This window comes from Odocoileus virginianus, chromosome 12 (genome assembly GCF_023699985.2).
Source record: "Odocoileus virginianus isolate 20LAN1187 ecotype Illinois chromosome 12, Ovbor_1.2, whole genome shotgun sequence".
Lineage (NCBI taxonomy): Eukaryota > Metazoa > Chordata > Mammalia > Artiodactyla > Cervidae > Odocoileus > Odocoileus virginianus.
Genome location: NC_069685.1, coordinates 3,526,146 through 3,544,088, shown reverse-complemented (window position 1 = coordinate 3,544,088; position 17,943 = coordinate 3,526,146). Strand labels below are relative to the sequence as shown.

At 40.4% G+C, this 17,943-nt stretch overlaps 1 pseudogene; it reads right to left on the bottom strand.

Annotated features, from left to right (window-relative positions):
• Positions 1-1,161: 1,161 nt before the first annotated feature.
• LOC110138608 (low molecular weight phosphotyrosine protein phosphatase pseudogene) overlaps positions 1,162-17,943 on the bottom strand; it is a 69,677-nt pseudogene continuing 52,895 nt past the window's right edge.

Genomic DNA, 17,943 nt, shown 5'->3' with positions numbered 1-17,943 from the left:
CTAATTACATCATTGCAGTGGTTTTTGTCATACATTGACATGAATCAGCCGTGGATTTACATGTATTCCCCATCCCGATCCCCCCTCCCACCTCCCTCTCCACCCGATCCCTCTGGGTCTTCCCAGTGCACCAGGCCCGAGCACTTGTCTCATGCACCCAACCTGGGCTGGTGATCTGTTTCACCCTAGATAATATACATGTTTCGATGCTGTTCTCTTGAAACATCCCACCCTCGCCTTCTCCCACAGAGTCCACAAGTCTGTTCTATACATCTGAGTCTCTTTTTCTGTTTTGCATATAGGGTCATCGTTACCATCTTTCTAAATTCCATATATATGTGTTAGTATACTGTAATGGTCTTTATCTTTCTGGCTTACTTCACTCTGTATGATGGGCTCCAGTTTCATCCATCTCATTAGAACTGATTCAAATGAATTCTTTTTGACAGCTGAGTAATATTCCATGGTGTATATGTACCACAGCTTCCTCATCCATTCGTCTGCTGATGGGCATCTAGGTTGCTTCCATGACCTGGCTATTATAAACAGTGCTGCGATGAACATTGGGGTGCACGTGTCTCTTTCAGATCTGGTTTCCTCGGTATGTATGCCCAGAAGTGGGATTGCTGGGTCATATGGCAGTTCTATTTCCAGTTTTTTAAGAAACCTCCACACTGTTCTCCATAGCGGCTGTACTAGTTTGCATTCCCACCAACAGTGTAAGAGGGTTCCCTTTTCTCCACACCCTCTCCAGCATTTATTGCTTGTAGACTTTTGGATAGCAGCCATCCTGACTGGTGTGTAATGGTACCTCATTGTGGTTTTGATTTGCATTTCTCTGATAATGAGTGATGTTGAGCATCTTTTCATGTGTTTTTTAGCCATCTGTATGTCTTCCTTGGAGAAATGTCTGTTTAGTTCTTTGGCCCATTTTTGGATTGGGTCATTTATTTTTCTGGAGTTGAGCTGGAGGAGTTGCTTGTATATTTTTGAGATTAATCCTTTGAATCAAAGATTTTTTATTTACTCTTTTGCCAAACACAAAGACTGGTTTCCATCTACAATTATTTTGTCAGGTGAGAAACAGTGAGTCAGTTGAAGAGAGGGCTGCGACCTTCGCTTGGGAGGTGACACTGTTGACATTTGACACACGGCCTGGGGGGACAAGCCTGGGCCATAGCGGGACAGCCGGGTCAGCGGACCTTCTCCAGGAAGGCCCTGCAGCACCGCACACACTGCTGGTAGATGGTCTCAAAGTCAGCATCGTTGCCATAATAGGGATCTTGAATGCTATGTTGTTTTTGTGGATCATAGCTCCCGAGTAGTTAGATTTTCGCTCTGCAGTTTTTAACTTGATTACTTTTTTTATTCAAATCTCTCAGATTGCTCTCATCCATACATAGTATATAATCAAAAGTGGCAAAGTCTTCTTTGGTAACCTGTCGGGCAACGTGACTCATGGGGATACCATGCTTCTTCATGCAAGCCTGCCCCCGATAATCAGGAGGGTTTCCTAGTTCATACGCGCATGTTGCTGCACTGTCTATCCTCCAATTATCTGAAATGTTTTGATCAGTTACAAGTTTCCTGAAAACTGCTTCTGCGATGGGTGATTGACAGATGTTACCCAGACACACGAACAGCACCGACTTGGTCACCTGCTCAGCCGTCTTCCTGTGCGTGCAAAGACCATCACTGTTAACTTTAAAGCATTAGTTGTGTTACATGATGTGACCTCCTGGTGTCACTGATTACACAGAATCCCCAAGTGCTTCACTGAAACTGATGATAAACTTTGGCTGCTAACTCGGTCTTACTTGGTCTTAAACTGAGATTTGTTAAAGGCTAACATGTAGTGTGTGTGTGTGTGTGTGTGTGTGTGTGTGCGCGCGCGCGCAACTGAGGACAAAATCACTCACTTCAAAAAAGTCATTTACAGTTTCCAGCTTTATTTCTAGAACTATACATTAATACTTAATCTATTTTCCTTAGAGATGCTTCTCTAACAGATGTGCTTACTTTTATATGCAGGGGATTTGATTGAAATATTAATTTGTGTTTCATTTCTGTTACTATAATGTTTCGATTTTGTTTCCATAATGTAGCCAGGCATTTATGTTCTTTTCAGAAGGCTTTGGGTTCAGGGGTTCAGGAGGTTCAGGGGTTTGGGGTTACAGATAAAAGATGTCACCAGAGAACTGCCTGTCTCATCTTTGGCTTCTGCAAGTCTGACTCATTGAAAGGAATGATACTGGGTTTTCATTGAGGGGGAGGATGGAGGAGAGTGTTTGCAGAGGTGGAAGCTGTCACAGGGGAGAAGAGGGAGAATAGGATTGGGCTGAGGGGATCCGTGATCGGGAGGCCAGTAAAGAGTCCACGGTGTGCTCTACAACCTTGAAAGGAGTGGAGAGACTCTCCGAGGACCAGTACCCACTGAGAGGGCAGCTCTGCATTTCCTGAGAGCCAAGAGGCATTGACTCGGAGAAAGGACAAGAAGAATGATGGCAGGCCTTCCCTGGTGGCTCAGGCGTAAAGTTTCTGCCTGCCAATGCAGGAGACATGGGTCTGATCCCTGATCTGGGAAGACTCCACATGTCTCAGAGCAACTAAACCCATGGGCTACAGCTGTGGAGCTTGTGCTCCAGAGCCGGGGAACCGCAGCTGCGACTTCTGAGCCCACGTGCTGCAAGCCCTGCAGCCTGGGGACCCTGGAGGGCGCGCTCGGCAGTAGGAGGAGCCGCTGCATCAGGAGCCTGAGCACCGTGGCTAGGAGCAGCCCGAGAAATGCCCGGGCAGCAGCAAAGACCCCACACAGCCACAAATAAATACATGAAATTATCTTAAAAAAATGATGGCAGTACCAGAAATGACACTTCATTCTTTTTTCTGGCAGTGGGAGAACCCCACATTGGAGCAGGACTCCTCTGAGGGTAGGGAGGGCTTCTCAATACAGACCAGAGTTTGCCATGGATTTCACTGAGTGAGTGCTCACATCAGATTTAATGGTTTAGAGAAATAAATGAATCTAAGATTTCCTGTATCCAAGTGTTGTGAAAGGAAATCCATACCTCCCACGTTTATAAGCCTGTAGAAGACAGGTGCTGATGGTGGCTGTGACCCAGCACATCCCATGATATGTCCTGGGTGGGTGTTCACTGTGGAGCCTGTCCCTGGTACTTAGATAGCAAGGCGGTCCCCTCGGAGAGCGTGGACCTAGCCATTTCTGTGAGACGCCATGCAGGAGAAAGGCTCTTAAGTGACCTCAGGCCAGGGGAGCGCACGCTCTCCTAGTTTTCTGCTAGAGAACCGGGAGATATGTGGAGAAAGAGGCATTGTTTAAAGTGACTGTGCAGGCTAGGGCAGGGTTCCTCAGGTGAATCTTGAAGCATTTGCTTTAAGAAAGCTATTTCTTACTCCAAACTCAGGAAACACCAGCCTACTTTTTGTCTCTGTAGTTCACCAGAAAAGATGGAACTTGGGTAGAAAATGCAACATTCTTTGGACAATACAGAATACCATTTAAAGGAAAAGAGATTAAGTGAAAGCAATGGTTCACACTCAACCATATGAGCATCCATTTAAACCAGGAGTAAACTTTATCTAAAACCTTTACTGCCAGGGATCCTTGCTTTTTGCAAATAGAATCACAGACCCTTTTGGCGGTCTGGTGAAGCCTGTAGATTCTTTATCAGAATGACGTTTTAAAATACCTAAATTAAAAGCAAATTGTATTAAAACAGAATTTTTAAAGTATTAAGAAAAGCAGTACTAGGCTATGTTAACATTTTTGCTTCTTAAGACGTCAGATGCTAACATGCAGCAGTGGGTCTAACAATCACCATAATTTTGAAGCAGTGATGAGCAAAAGGTAAATTTTGAGAAATGAAAATAACTGCACTCTTTTTTGATGACCAAGTCAAGGAACTCTGCTAATAATGAAAGGAAATAATGAATTTTTATTAGAAATTAGTGAAAATAAGGATTAATTTTTCCCTTTCAAATTTACAGATCTCCCAAATTTTATCAGATTAAGAAGCTTTTGGTAGCATTTTGATGGAAGCAGATAAATCCATTATGAGGCGTGTGTGTGTGTGTGTGTGTGTGTGTGTATGGTATGGGAGATTTGATCCAGTGTAGACAAAATTTAGATTTTCTTCTACGGTAGGACTGTTTATTTGCCTCCTCTCGTGAGCTGTTTTTTGGTATTAGATTTTCTGCGTTCTTTCCAAATAAAACTACAGGCTATAAATACTTCAGTGAGAAAAGATTTTGGAGACATGTTGTGTCGCAGAAAGAAACTTCTCTTGGTCTAGAGAAGCTTCAGGCTTTTTCCTGGAGCTATTGGATTTGGCAACAAGCTCATCCACTCCGGAGTCAGAAGAAATGGATGCAGTGATCCAGGATACAAGTGAAAAGAAATGTCAAAAAAAAAAGCCTCTGACTGGGAGAAGGGAAGGGGGTCAAGGGTCAGGCTGCTAAAGAGAAAAGACCCAAGCCTTCGGATTTATTCACTTTTAGAGAGGGTTGGATCTCTTCTGAGAGGACGGCAGTTTCTTAATCAGAGCAAGCAGCAGTATTGGCAAGCTAAAATATTGCTTTCATAATATTTTTTTCTCAAAAGGAGAATTAGATATCTCTTAAAATTCTCTTTGAAGTTCCTCCGAGTAGTGGTCCTGCTTATTATTTTGCATGAAGATCAAGCACTGCAGACTTAGCTATTTTTCTGTGATAGGAATAGAATTCCACTGGACATGCAGAACAGTATCACAGACTGTTGTCTAGGCTTTCCAGTCAGGCTCCCTCAGTACAGGCACTCTGCTTAGATACTTGTGTGAAATGTGTTTTCGTCTCCACGTCCACCAAGCATTTACACAAAAACACATAAACCTGTTTTTTTTGTCTGGTGCACATAGTTCTATTATTTCTGTCTATGACACTTGAAAGGCTTCACTGGTAGCTCAGACACTTAAGAATCTGCTTGCATAGCAGGAGACCCAGGTTTGATCCCTAAGTTGGGAAGATCCTCTGGAATAGGAAATGGCAACCCACTCTAGTGTTCTTGCCTGGAGAATCCCATGGACAGAGGAGCCTGGCGGGCTACAGTCCACGGGGGTAGCAGAGAGTTAGGCACAACTGAGCAACTAACACTCTCATGAAACTTGAATTTCATATTTTTAGGTTGGGGAAACATTTTTGGAGAAAGCAAATGTCAGATATTTTTAGATGATCAGCGCTGTTTTATTGCAAAGCATGATTCCAAGGTGGCCATTTTTAAAGCATAAAATGACAGTAACTGCACAGTACGCACAAATAGGAAAATCCTACGGTATGCAGCATTAGGGAAAACAAGCTTTTAAAAGTCTGAATAGTTCAACTTGGTACCAAGAAATAAAGGAAAAGGTTTATTTTAGCTTAGATTCTAAGTAATACCTCTGTTTCCAAATACTCTGGACAGTTCTCTACTGAAACATTTAAATTATTGATTCCAAGCAGTCTGATTTCAAGCATAAACAACATCATTTGATGTATCCAACAAACTTGTGGCCAGAAGAACTTCCTTCTGATAAAGACCTTGGATGTCAGTATACAACAAGGCCATGGGTACCTCATCTTAGAGGCACATAGCAGTGGGTTTAGGGTCACAGAAGGTCTTTGAGGGTTCTTTCCTGGAAAGATGTGTGATATCAAGTCTCAGGTCTACAATTCTCTCCTCTTCTCTAGAAAATTCCTTTCAGATGAAAGGTCAGCTCGAAAATGTCTATTATGGACCAGTCACTCAATACATCTTTATTTTGCTGAGAATAAATTGCTGGCTAGCAAAGCTAACTTCATTCAGTTGATCTTCAAGTTCTGCATTCCAGATATTTTCCTTGTATTTTATCAAGTCTAGAAATTCCAGTTTTCTTCTACTAATTGGGATTGTGAAAGATAGAAGTCTCCTTCTTCTTTAATTGACCTTTATTCCTTTTGAATATCTGGATATTTTATTTTTTAATGATTGCTTGCTTTAACCACAGGATAAAATGCTTGAAACTGTCATTAATTTGAAGACAGTCTAGTGGGAATCTGAACTCAGATCATCAATGTGGCTGCTTTTTTTCCATATGGAAAAGCAGATATAAAGCTAGCTTGCATTTCCTTCCTAAGTAGACTCCAAACAACTTTGAATCAGGGTGTACAAATATCCTCAGTCAGTTAGGAGTTAGATTTTGCTGGAAAATGAGATAATAGTAAACTAGAGCAAGAGTTTCCCTTACTGAGCTTATTGTACAAAGAGCAACAGGAGGAACAGAGAATTTTCTGATTCACAAAAAGGTGCCCACTCTTTATAGACTTGTGAATAGCATTTTTCCAGACACAATCTCAACAATATTCATTCTTCTGGGTCAAAACAAGTAGAATTCTGAGGATTATTCATCCTACTTTTGGAACAGGAAAGCTGGGACCAAACTAGGGAGAGCAAAAGTGCTCAGTGGTGCTCAAAATGGGACACTGATTTCCCCATCCTGGGTTTGAAATCATGCACAAGTCCCTTTGTATTTTGAAGTAAAGCGCTGACTCAAGAGTTAATGATTGGGAGATATGAAGGTGTAGAAACAAAGAATAGCTCTTGGGCTGGGGAACTGGTAACAATCTAGACTATAAATCTGTGATGTAGCAGAATCACCAAACTCCCAGTTCCCCGAAAGATACAGATAAAGGCCTGACACACATTTCAAGTTGTTTTTATAGGAAGCAGACCCCCACACAGATGAAAACTGCTGAGGGCAAGAACATGACCCTAGACTAGTCAAAACCAGAAGGTTGATGATGCTTAAAACTTTATGTTGATGCCAACCAGTTCAAGAATTGTGCATGAGCTGATCACACACACCCTGTAGCACCCTTCCTCACAGTGACTTTAAAAACCCTTCCCTGAAAACCATCAAGGAATTTGAGTCTTTTGAGCATGAGCCTCCCATTCTGCTTGTTTGGCATCCTGCAGTAAATGCTGTGATTTCCTTCACCACGACCTGGCTTTACTGTGTGTGGGCAAACCAACCCGAGTTTGGACTGGTAACAGGCTCATACAGGGAGATGCTGCATGTCTGTTACACTGTCAGATGTCCTTTCACTTGATGAAAAAAAAGCAGAACACAATCTTCTACATTTGGCGGGTCACGTGACCACTTCTGAGCAACATGTGTAGAGTCCTTTGCAATGAAGGCGAATTATATTTTTTATTAAGCCGCTCGGTGGTCTTGAAAAAGCACATAATTCTGAGTGTGTGATGGTGGTTATTTCAGACAGTGAAGCACCAGGAATAAAAGACTAGTTCTGCTGCAGGATGAAGCTGGTTGTGGTCCACTTAACAACTCGTATGTGCTGATACAGCCCGCTGGACCAGGTATGCCTCTGGGAGACTTCAGTGCTCTCCTCATGTTAAATCATGCATCTCTTTTCCATTTAGTGTGCATAACATTTTTCACTTTCTGATCCAAGTTACATTTTACTCAAGTTAGATTTTAGGGGGCAGTGAATTTGGATGGCCACAGGCAGGGCTTCTTCATGTTGTATATTATTGTCTTTAAAAACAAATACGATTTTATTATTATTGCCACAAAAGTGGCATATAATTATTGTAGAGGATTGCACCCAGTTACAGTCCACCAGCCATGTGATGCTGGTTTTTCCTTTATTTTACCTCCAACTGGTTTACTGCTTCTCCCTTTTGACTTGATGTTACTTCACAAAATTGCAAACTTAGGTTTTAAGTGAAGTGATATGTTTTCCATGCTTTTCCTTGAATGCAGATACATCCTCAGAATCCTTCGTAACACAGAGGTTTAGGCATAAAAAGCTAAATGGTTAGAATTACCCCACAAGAGGAAACGTACTTGCCATCACTGCTTTATGGCTAAAATAAGACAACAGATATTAATAGTTAGAGACCGGTCAACCTATCATATCACGTGTCACTCTCCACCGTCTAGTCTTGGCCATACAAAGGGTAGGACAGGACTTGAGCAGGAGACCAGCGTTAGTGGTTTTGTGTGCATACCAAGGAATCAGACCTACTAATACGGGGAAGGTCTCAGAGCACTGATTATGGTCTTCCTTTCAGATTCAAGGTTTGGCTACAGCATGAGGATCTGTGGGAGGTAGAAGAAAAACTAGACAGATTCTTCAAGGATTAGGTTGCCAAAGAGGGCTTGGTTAAAGAAGCCTCCCAGTCTGTTAGCTAATAGAACATGTACCGAGTTCTAAGATGACAGTGATTTTTAAAATCCAGGTTAAGCTGCTGTATCTTTTCCCATGTCTAGTTTGCTGTTGCAGCTCGCCTGGAGGGATTATTTAGGAGCTGCTGGGGGTGCCACTAACTGTTTGTGGTTGTGAGTGATCAGCGCTGGGCCAGCGGCAGAGGTTATCAGGTCAGATGTAAGCCCTTGCTGGTGCTGTCTGAATGAGCATCTCCCGGTTGGGCCTCTCATCGCTCTTGGCTGCTGACCAGTCGCCTGGAGAAGCAGATCTTTTAACCTCTGCACCCGGCTCTCTGTGTCACCGCTGAGCATGACCCTGAGGACAGCTTCTCAGGCCAGGACTGCACATGGAAAGCGGGAAAGGGGTGGGGTTGTGAGGGTCTGCTTGTGATTTAGAACAAAAGCAAACCACTTTGAAAATCAATTTTTAGCTGCCTTAGCTCTTACTTTGTAAAGTATTTCTCAACAGAATTTTCTTTATTGTGACAGTGACATGTTTCTTCTGCCAGCATTAAAGAATCCTGTTAATTTTAGTGGTTTGCTTTATTTTTCTAAAAAACATTATGTGCACACAATAATTGAGGGAAAAAAAGCCAAACAGAACCTTGATGCTTTGGACCTTCTTCAGCTAGATTGCTGGCAGACTTCTAAAAGCCTTGTTTGTAACTGTAAAATGTGCCGAAAAGCAGAGAATGTTTTCATTTTCAATTCGAATATTATTCTTGAGAGAAAACTTGGTTTCCCAGATAACCTCTTTCCTCTACCTGCGCACTGATACTGACCCTCTGGCAAGAGTCTGGCCTGTGCTCAGGGTGATTCCTCTGGCCGCCCGCCCTGCCCCTGCCTTCTTCCCCTTCCCTTCTCCTTCCTCTTGGTCTTCTCCATCCCTACCCTTGCTCCTCAGTTCTTCAAACTTCTGCTGCTGTCATTGCGACATAACACGGCACGATGATATTACTGCTTAATCAGTAAAAACAAAGATACAGTTTGTGCTGTGTGTGTGTGAGGTTTGTATGTGTGTGTGTGTAAATGGCCTTCCCTGTGCCAATAACAGTATAGTCTCGTAAGTGCGTTCGCTCTTACTTGCCCATTTATGTTAACTGAAAACTGAAATGTGGGAAGAAGTGAATTTCATGTTCCCATAAGTGGGTCCGTTGCCTAAAACTGGAATCCTTCCTGTCTCTTCAGAATGAAATCAGGCGGCCTTTAGGAGAGTATTTTGACATACATACACCTTCTATTGCATCCCCTGGACTTAGTTGTTTTGTAACTGGGAGACTGGACCTTTTATTACCTTCACCCATCTCACGCACCCGCCTGCCTGCCACTTCCACACACCCCCTCTGACAAACAACAATCTGTTCTTGGTATGTTTGAGTTCAGTTCCATCCCCCCACACCCCAGATTCCACTTGTAAGTAAGAGCATACAATATTTGTATTTCTCTATCTGACTTATTTTGCTCAACACAATACCCTCAAGGTCCATTCATTCTGTCACAGATGGCAAGATTTCCTTCTTTTGTATGGCTAAATAGTATTTCATTGTATTAGATTCCACTTTTCTTACCCATTCATCTTTTGATGGATACTATTGACAACCTAGACAGCATATTAAAAAGCAGAGACATTACTTTGTCAACAAAGGTCCATCTAGTCAAGGCTATCGTTTTTCCAGTAGTCGTGTTTGGATATGAGAGTTGGACTATAAAGAAAGCTGAGCGCCGAGGAATTGGTACTTTTGAACTGTGGTGTTGGAGAAGACTCATGAGAGTCCCTTGGACTGCAAGGAGATCCAACCAGTCCACCCTAAAGGAAATCAGTCCTGGGTGTTCATTGGAAGGACTGATGTTGAAGCTGAAACTCCAATACTTTGGCCACCTGATGAGAAGAACTGACTCATTTAAAAAGACCCTGATGTTGGGAAAGATTGAGGGCGGGAGGAAAATGGGATGACAGAGGATGAGATGGTTGGATGGCATCACTGACTCAATAGGCATGAGTTTGGGTGGACTCCAGGAGTTAGTGACGGACAGGGCCTGGTGTGCTGCGGTTCATGGGGTCGCAAAGAGTCAGACACGACTGAGCGACTGAACTGAATTGATTGATAACACATTTTTGTGCATTTCATCTTCACTCTGTTTTTGTCTTCTGTCTACACACACACACACACACACACACACACACACACACACACACACACACACACACACCAGCCAATTTCATAGCAGTAAATAGCATCCTTTTTTGTATGTGTTTTGTGTGATCTATGAATTTAGGTCATTGTCATGCTTTGTTCTCTTACTTTGGTTCCCATTCTTGATTCTGGATGGAAATTTATGGGCATCTAGGGAGGGAGACTGGGGGCCATGACTGACAATATTTATTTGTCCTGTCTAGGATGTCTGTTTTTCTGATATCTAGTAAATGAGTTGGGCTTATTTGAATGACGCCAATTATTAATGGAGTTGAAAGCAAGACAGGCTACCATGTTAATGTGGATGGGCATCATTTACCCTGTGGTTTTAGTTTCATGAAAGCCAACATGTATGCCAACTGTTGTCTTTTCTACTATGTGAGCAGGAAGCAGAGAAATCTCCAAGGAAGTAAACTACAGTGAATTTTTATTAAGTAAGAAAAGGGTAGTCGGAAACTGGTATTATTCAATTAAATCAAGTTAAAGCTTTTATTTGTACTATCTGTGGAAGATTGTTGAACAAGAAAATAGTGTACACAAGATAAAACATCCATTTCCCTTGAAACCATATTATAAGCAGATCAGAAGCACTCTTTTTTTTTTAAACAAATAATTGTTGGAACTACAACAACTTTTATATAATCATGATCTTACAAAAATCTTAGAAAAGTGAAATTTCTTACAATGTATGAGTAATAACAAGAGTAGGCCTTCCATCTATGTAAGAAAGAGTTAACGAATACTTATCTCAATATTCTTATTTGATTATCATAATGACCTAATGTAGCATGGTAGAAGTTGTTATCTCCCTGTGTTAGTGAGGTTAATTAACGTTAGTTGCCATAGCAGGTAAACCCTGAAATCTCAGTGATTTAACCCAACAAAGATTTCTTTCTCACTCAGAAAAACTCTTATGCAACTGGGTACCCCTCTCAATCCTGCAGCTGCACCAAATAAGACATGTAGAACATGTGGCCTTTAGAGTAGCTTCTGATGAGAAAGAAGGAGAGGGAGGTGGTGCACTGGCTTTTCCTGCTTTGATCTAGAGTGACCCAAGTCTCAAGTTCTCACTGGCTTAGTCACTACAGGGAGGCTGGGAGTGCACCTGGAGATCTCTACCTTCTGTCACACACATTTCACAAGTAAGGAGACTCTTAATAGTCAGTTACTTGCTGAAATTCACACAGATATTAAATGTAGAAGCTGCATCTTTACTTAGGTCATTTGACCCCAATTCCAGTGAATTTATACAATGGTATTCTCTACATAGATAGATATTATCAGTCCTTAACGCACTGAGACAGTTATATTTGTCCACATTTTGGGGGAAATATAAGGAAGGACCCTGATTATTTCTGTTATAAATATTACATGGAATTCTTTTTAATGATGATATTAGTACATGAGTCACTTCGCAGACTCATTACGTTTCCTCCATCCTCTACACACCCAGATCTGTGATGAGGTAGTGGTGGAGTGGAAAGACCACAGCTGTGGGGTCAGATAGATCTCCATTCTTATTCCTGTATCACCATTTACAAGCTGTGGAATATTTTGAGCAAGTTATTTAACTTCTATTACTTTCATTCTCTTCATCCATATGATAGGAGTAATAACATCCATCATGTAGACTCCTTTTTGTTTTGTTTTTGAAATTAAGACAACATTCATGTAGACTTTTGAAAGATATAAATACAATAATATTTATTAAATGCCTGGAAATAGTAAATAGTTAAATCCTTTGTATCCTTTTTTTTTTTTGTATCCTTTAAAAATCAGCAAGTTCAAAAGTAAAATATCTTAGATTTAGAGGATGAAATACAAATAAACCTTACTGCAAAGAAATTTCAACAAATCTTTAAAAATGTATAAATACTTAAACAGTGGAAAAAACTGCCCAAGTCAGCAATAAAAAGCAATGTGACAAAATCCAGCGTTAGAGTCTCTGGTTGGACTTGTGAGGTTAGGCTGCTGAAATGCGGCTGATCCTTACTTCTTGAAGTTGATAAGTGTAGGGTTTGATGGCCCATCTGGTCCTGTTTGTCTCTGCAGGATCCCATGCTTTATTTTACACAGGAAGAAACGATGAGATGATAAAATCTAATTGCAACAGCGATAAGCTGTTGTCAGTGGAACTAACCAGAGGACTTCCCGGGAAATGTTAGAGATGAGTTGGGGAAGAGTGGAAATGGAACTTTGTGTGTGTTTGACTTGCAGGTCATAACCAGCTCTCCCCACATCCCAAAGTCTTTATCACCCGAGGACCTGGTTTTCTAGGACAATGAAAACAGTGCTAGATTTTAAGCATACTGTGGCAGAATATCTTCATAGCCATATGATGAATGTATATTTGACTTTGAATCCAGTGGAGAGATACATACACTTTCAGATTTCCCTGATTTGAACAACTGTCCAAGTCTTGAGAGTAATACACATCCTCACTGTAGAGGGTTTTAACTTTATCCTTTCCTTTTTGGAGGAGTGAGGTCACCTTGGTTAGTTTTGTTATAAAGTGAACTGTGAAAACAGAATTGCGTGGAAGTTGAAATTCAGCATCTCCCAGAACGACTTTTCATAGAGATTGCCAACAACAGATCTGAAATGCCCTGGGTGATTTGTTCTGAGGTCTTGTAACACTTCTGATTGGAGGAGTCTGGGATGTAATAGTCAAAGGGGCTTTCTCAGTGAAGGGTGGTGTGGACTATAAAACCCAGAGCAGGAAAAGTGCTAGAGACATAAATTGCTGCTTTTTGTTCTCAGAACTTCCTCTTACAGTTTTTAAAAGCAATTTTTGAAGGTTCTGATTTTTGCTTAAGACTTACCCTGAGCATTCTGGATATATGAGAAAATAGTATTTTGTGAGCTGAGGTGGATTTGTTGTTGTTGTGCCTTAACATTTCCCTCTAAAATGTTGAGTGATGGTAACATTTCCTGTTTGCTTTTTAGTTTATTGAGCCCCAACTCTTTCGAGGCACTGTTTTAGGATTTGGAGACACAGAGGTAAAAAGACAGAGGAGTGCTCTGTGCTCATGGTGCTCACATCAGGCCCTCAAACTAGACTGTGAGACCTGAGTCACAAGCGTCTGTCATTGGGTCCCTGGCCTCTCTTATGTCATGGCCACTTCTACATGACTTATGATCTTTCCTACATTCATTCATTCATTTTTTTGATGTTTCCATTCATTTTACAGAAGGTCTAGAACTCCCCCAGGACTCCTGAGCAAATATCTTTTATAATCAATAAAAAAAGAGGTCACAGTAGCTTTCTCAAGATTTCTGTGTTCCATGGAATACACTTTTTAATCAATCTGTGGTTCTAATTTAGGGATGTTGGAACCTGGAGATGATGAAGGTTCACTAACAATAACAAAGTCCAAATTCATTGTTCTGAGGATCATGCTATTATAAGGAGTTTAAAAATTGGAAAATGGCTTTATGGAAAATAAAAATAACACCGAAATGGATACAAGTTATTGAAAATGACTTAACCAGAATATATTCACGTTATTAAACTTGGAGATGGGAACTTGAGAGACCTCCTGCCCTTCCAACATTCCAATGTCCTGCTCTTCCAACATGTTCCAAAGCACAATAAAGAGAAAAACCCCACTGGTTAAGGAAAATATTGCCTAGCTGTGCTGTAATTCAAAGCAGATTTCTAAATCTTCCTCCTGAAAATTTCTTGAGTCTCAGAACTGAAGGCAAAACCGCAGGCTGTGAGCATGAATGATCCTGCCAGCACAAAGACTGGGAATCCAGCACCTCTAAACAAATACTCTGTCAAGTCAAATACAATAGAAATCAGACCAACTTCCTGTAGCTTCCTTCTCTCTTAGCCTGCCCATGAACTTGTGCCCATGTGTTCCATGAGCTTAAGAACTCTCTGCTGAGTAGATGTATAGACAGAAAGAGGACAAAGTGGTCAGGTGGAATACAAGCTGACCTTCCATCCTTCACACCTACTTAAAAAAAATTATTTATTTTTCCACACCCACTTCTGCTTTTCTGATTTTGTTAAAGGCACCTCTCATTTTTGGGTCATGTGTCCAGGAGTCATCTATTGAATACCCTCTTTATTTGTTCCTAATATCCACTGATTTTTTTTATTCTGTTGCCAAAATAATCTTTTCTCCTGCTCTATTTACTAACTTTATTTCTACTTCCTAAAGTCCTAATATTTTAGTCTACTGAGATCCTACTCTATTTACTAACTTTATTTCTACTTCCTAAAGTCCTAATGTTTTAGTCTACTGAGATCCTGTTCTATTTACTAACTTTATTTCTACTTCCTAAAGTCCTAACATTTTAGTCTACTGAGATTGCTTTTGCCAAATGACCAATGATCCCCAGGCTGCTAAAGCCCGAAGTCTTTTTCCAGTTTCATCCCTAGCCCTGCTTTCAGCCTGCTTCAGCACTGCAGTTGAGGGCACCCCCTCCCTCTGGGACATGCTCACCCCTCGGCTGCTACATGCCACTGTCTCCTGGCTCTTTCCCTTTGGTGTGGGTCGTGGGTCACTCTGGGTCTCCATTGCTGATGCTTCCAACTCTTCCTGGCCTCTAATGGGCCCCCTCCTTACAGTTTCCTGGTGACCCAATCCATTCTCAAGTAGTTATTAGTTTATTATTAAGGTTATTTGCTTGATTGACTGAACCTTTTTTTTTTTTGAAGTATACTTGATTTATGATGTGTTAGTTTCAGGTATACAAGAAAGTGTTTCAGTTATACATACTGAATTATTTTTCATATTCTTTTCCACTATGGTTTGTTATAAGATATTGAATATAGTTCCCTGTGCTATACAGTATGACCTTGCTTATTTTATATATAATAGTTTGTATCTGCTAATCCCAAACTCTTAATTTACCCCCTCCCCCTCCCCGTCCTCTTTAGTAACTGTAAGTTTGTTTCTGAAGCCTGAGAGTCTGTTTCTGTTTTATAAATAAGCTCATTTGCATAATGTTTTAGATTCCACATATAAGTGATATCATAAAGTAATTGTCTTTATTTTTCTGACTTATTTCATCTAGTGTAATAATCTCTAGGTTCATCCATTGATGGACCTCCTATATCCTATATCATCCAAGTGATATGATGCAAATGGCATTATATCATCCTTTTTATGGTTGAGCAATATTCCATTGTGTGTGTGTGTGTGTGTGTTTATATGTGTATATATATATATACACACATACACCACATCTTCTTATCTGTTCATCTGTTGATAGACATTTAGGTAGCTTCCATGTCTTGGCTATAGTAAATGAATATTGGGGTGCCTGTATAATATTGGGGTGCCTATATTTCCAAATTAGAGTTTTCAAATATATGCTCAAGAGTGGGATAAAAAACTTATCAAAGTGGTGTAGAGGGAACGTATCTCAGCATATTAAAAGCTATTTGTGACAAATTTACAGCTAACATATTACTCAAAGGTGAAATGTTGAAAGCCTTCTTGCTACAATCTGGGACAAGACAAGGATGCCCACTTTCACCACTTCTACTCAATGTAGTATTGAAAAGCCTAGTCATAGCAATCATACAAAAAAATATAAATAAAAGATATCCAAATTGGCAGGGAAAACAGTAAAACAGTTTTTATATGCAGATAATATGATATTATATACAGAAAAATCTAAAGACCCACACAAAAACTACTAGAACTGATAAAGAAATTCAGCAAAGTAGCAGGATACAAGATAAACATACAGAAATCTGTGCATTTCTTTATACTAAAAATGAGATAGAAAAGGAAAGCAAAAAAAAAAAAAAACTTTTTAAAAATTGCATCAAAAAATGTCTTAAGAATACACTTAACCAAGGAAGTGAAAGACTTATACAGTAAGTCCCACACATATGACCTTCATGTTGCAAACTTTCAAAGATGTGAACATGTTCACACATCCAACCACCTGTTTGTTCGTGTGTTTGGCATACATTGTCACCTGCCTGTATTCTCTACAAGTCCTTGAGCTTTTGTGTACTTCACTGCATAGTGCTGTATAGAGTACAAGAGTACAGCATCTTTACTTCAAGCCCAGGATGTCTAGAAGTAAGTGTAAAAGCAACAGTGATAAAGCCAGTAGTTGCCAAGAAGTGCCAGGAAATGGAGTATCAGAGAACGGACAAAAAGAGACAAAAGGAAGAAATAACTGAAGAACCAAAGAGGTTTGTGATGTAGGAAATGGCAGGGAATTTTCTTTATTTGAGGAAGCACTCGTTAGTTTTGGAGACACAGGACCCGAATGTAGAATGGTACACAAATGTTGAAACAACTGTTCAGAGTGCAATCCAGTGCTACCATGTCATCTGTGAAGAGAAAGAAAGAGCTACTATCCAGACATTGTTGGATCATTTTTTCAAGAGGGTAGATAGACTTGAATCCAGCAAAGAGCCAGAACCTGTGCCGTCAACATTAGGCATGCGTGAGATTGCAGCCTGCCCGCTGTCCCCTGTTGCTGATGAGTCTTCAGCTCTACCACCTTCTCCTCCTTTCTCTCCTCCAGTCAGCAACTCTTCTTGCTTGTTCATTCAGAGCTAGACATATATGCCAGTGTTGTGATGTATGACTGTAATTTTCAAGGACATATATCATATGACTAAAAATGTTTTATTTATTTTTTGTTTGTTTTCTGTGTATTATTGCGTGAAAAGTATTGTAAATGTGTTGTACAGTACTATATAGCCAATTGTATTAGTTGGGTACCTAGGCTAACTTTGTTAGACCTACAAAAAAAATTGAACTTATGAACAACTTGGACTTATGAACTTGCTCTCAGAATGGGATTCATTCATACGTAGGGGACCTGCTGTATGCTGAGAACCGTAAAGCACTGACACAGGAAACTGAAGATGATTCACAGAAATGGAACGATAACTCATACTCTTGGATTGGAAAACTTAATATGTTTAAAATGACCATCCTACCCAAAGCAATCTAAAGATTTAGTGCAATCCTCATAAAATTATCCATAACATTTTCCACAGAACTAGAACAAATAATCCTAAAATTTATATCGAACCAGAACTGCCAAAGCAATCCTGAGGATAAAGAACAAAGCTGGAACCCTCCCAGACTTCAGACAATACTACAAAGTGACAGTAATCAAAACAGTGTGGTATTGGTCATGGACATATGGATCAATGGAATAGAGAGTGCAGAAATAAACCCACACGTCTATGGTCAGTTAATCTTCGACAAAGGAGGCAAGAATATACCATGGAGTAAAGATAGTCTCTGCCACAAGTGGTATTGGGAAAGCTGGACAGCTTCATTTAAATCAAAGTTAGAACACACACTCACACCATACACAAAAATAAACTTGGCTGATCATTTAAAAACATAGATATATGAAAAGTGAATGTGACTGTTTACCTTCACTCCCACATACTCAGTAGTTTCTCAGGCTCAATTACTTCGAATAATTTGTATTTGAACTCTTTTGTTTTATTCCTGGTGGTCTAAAAATATATTTATACCTCTGTTAATTGATTTGTTAACTTTAGATAG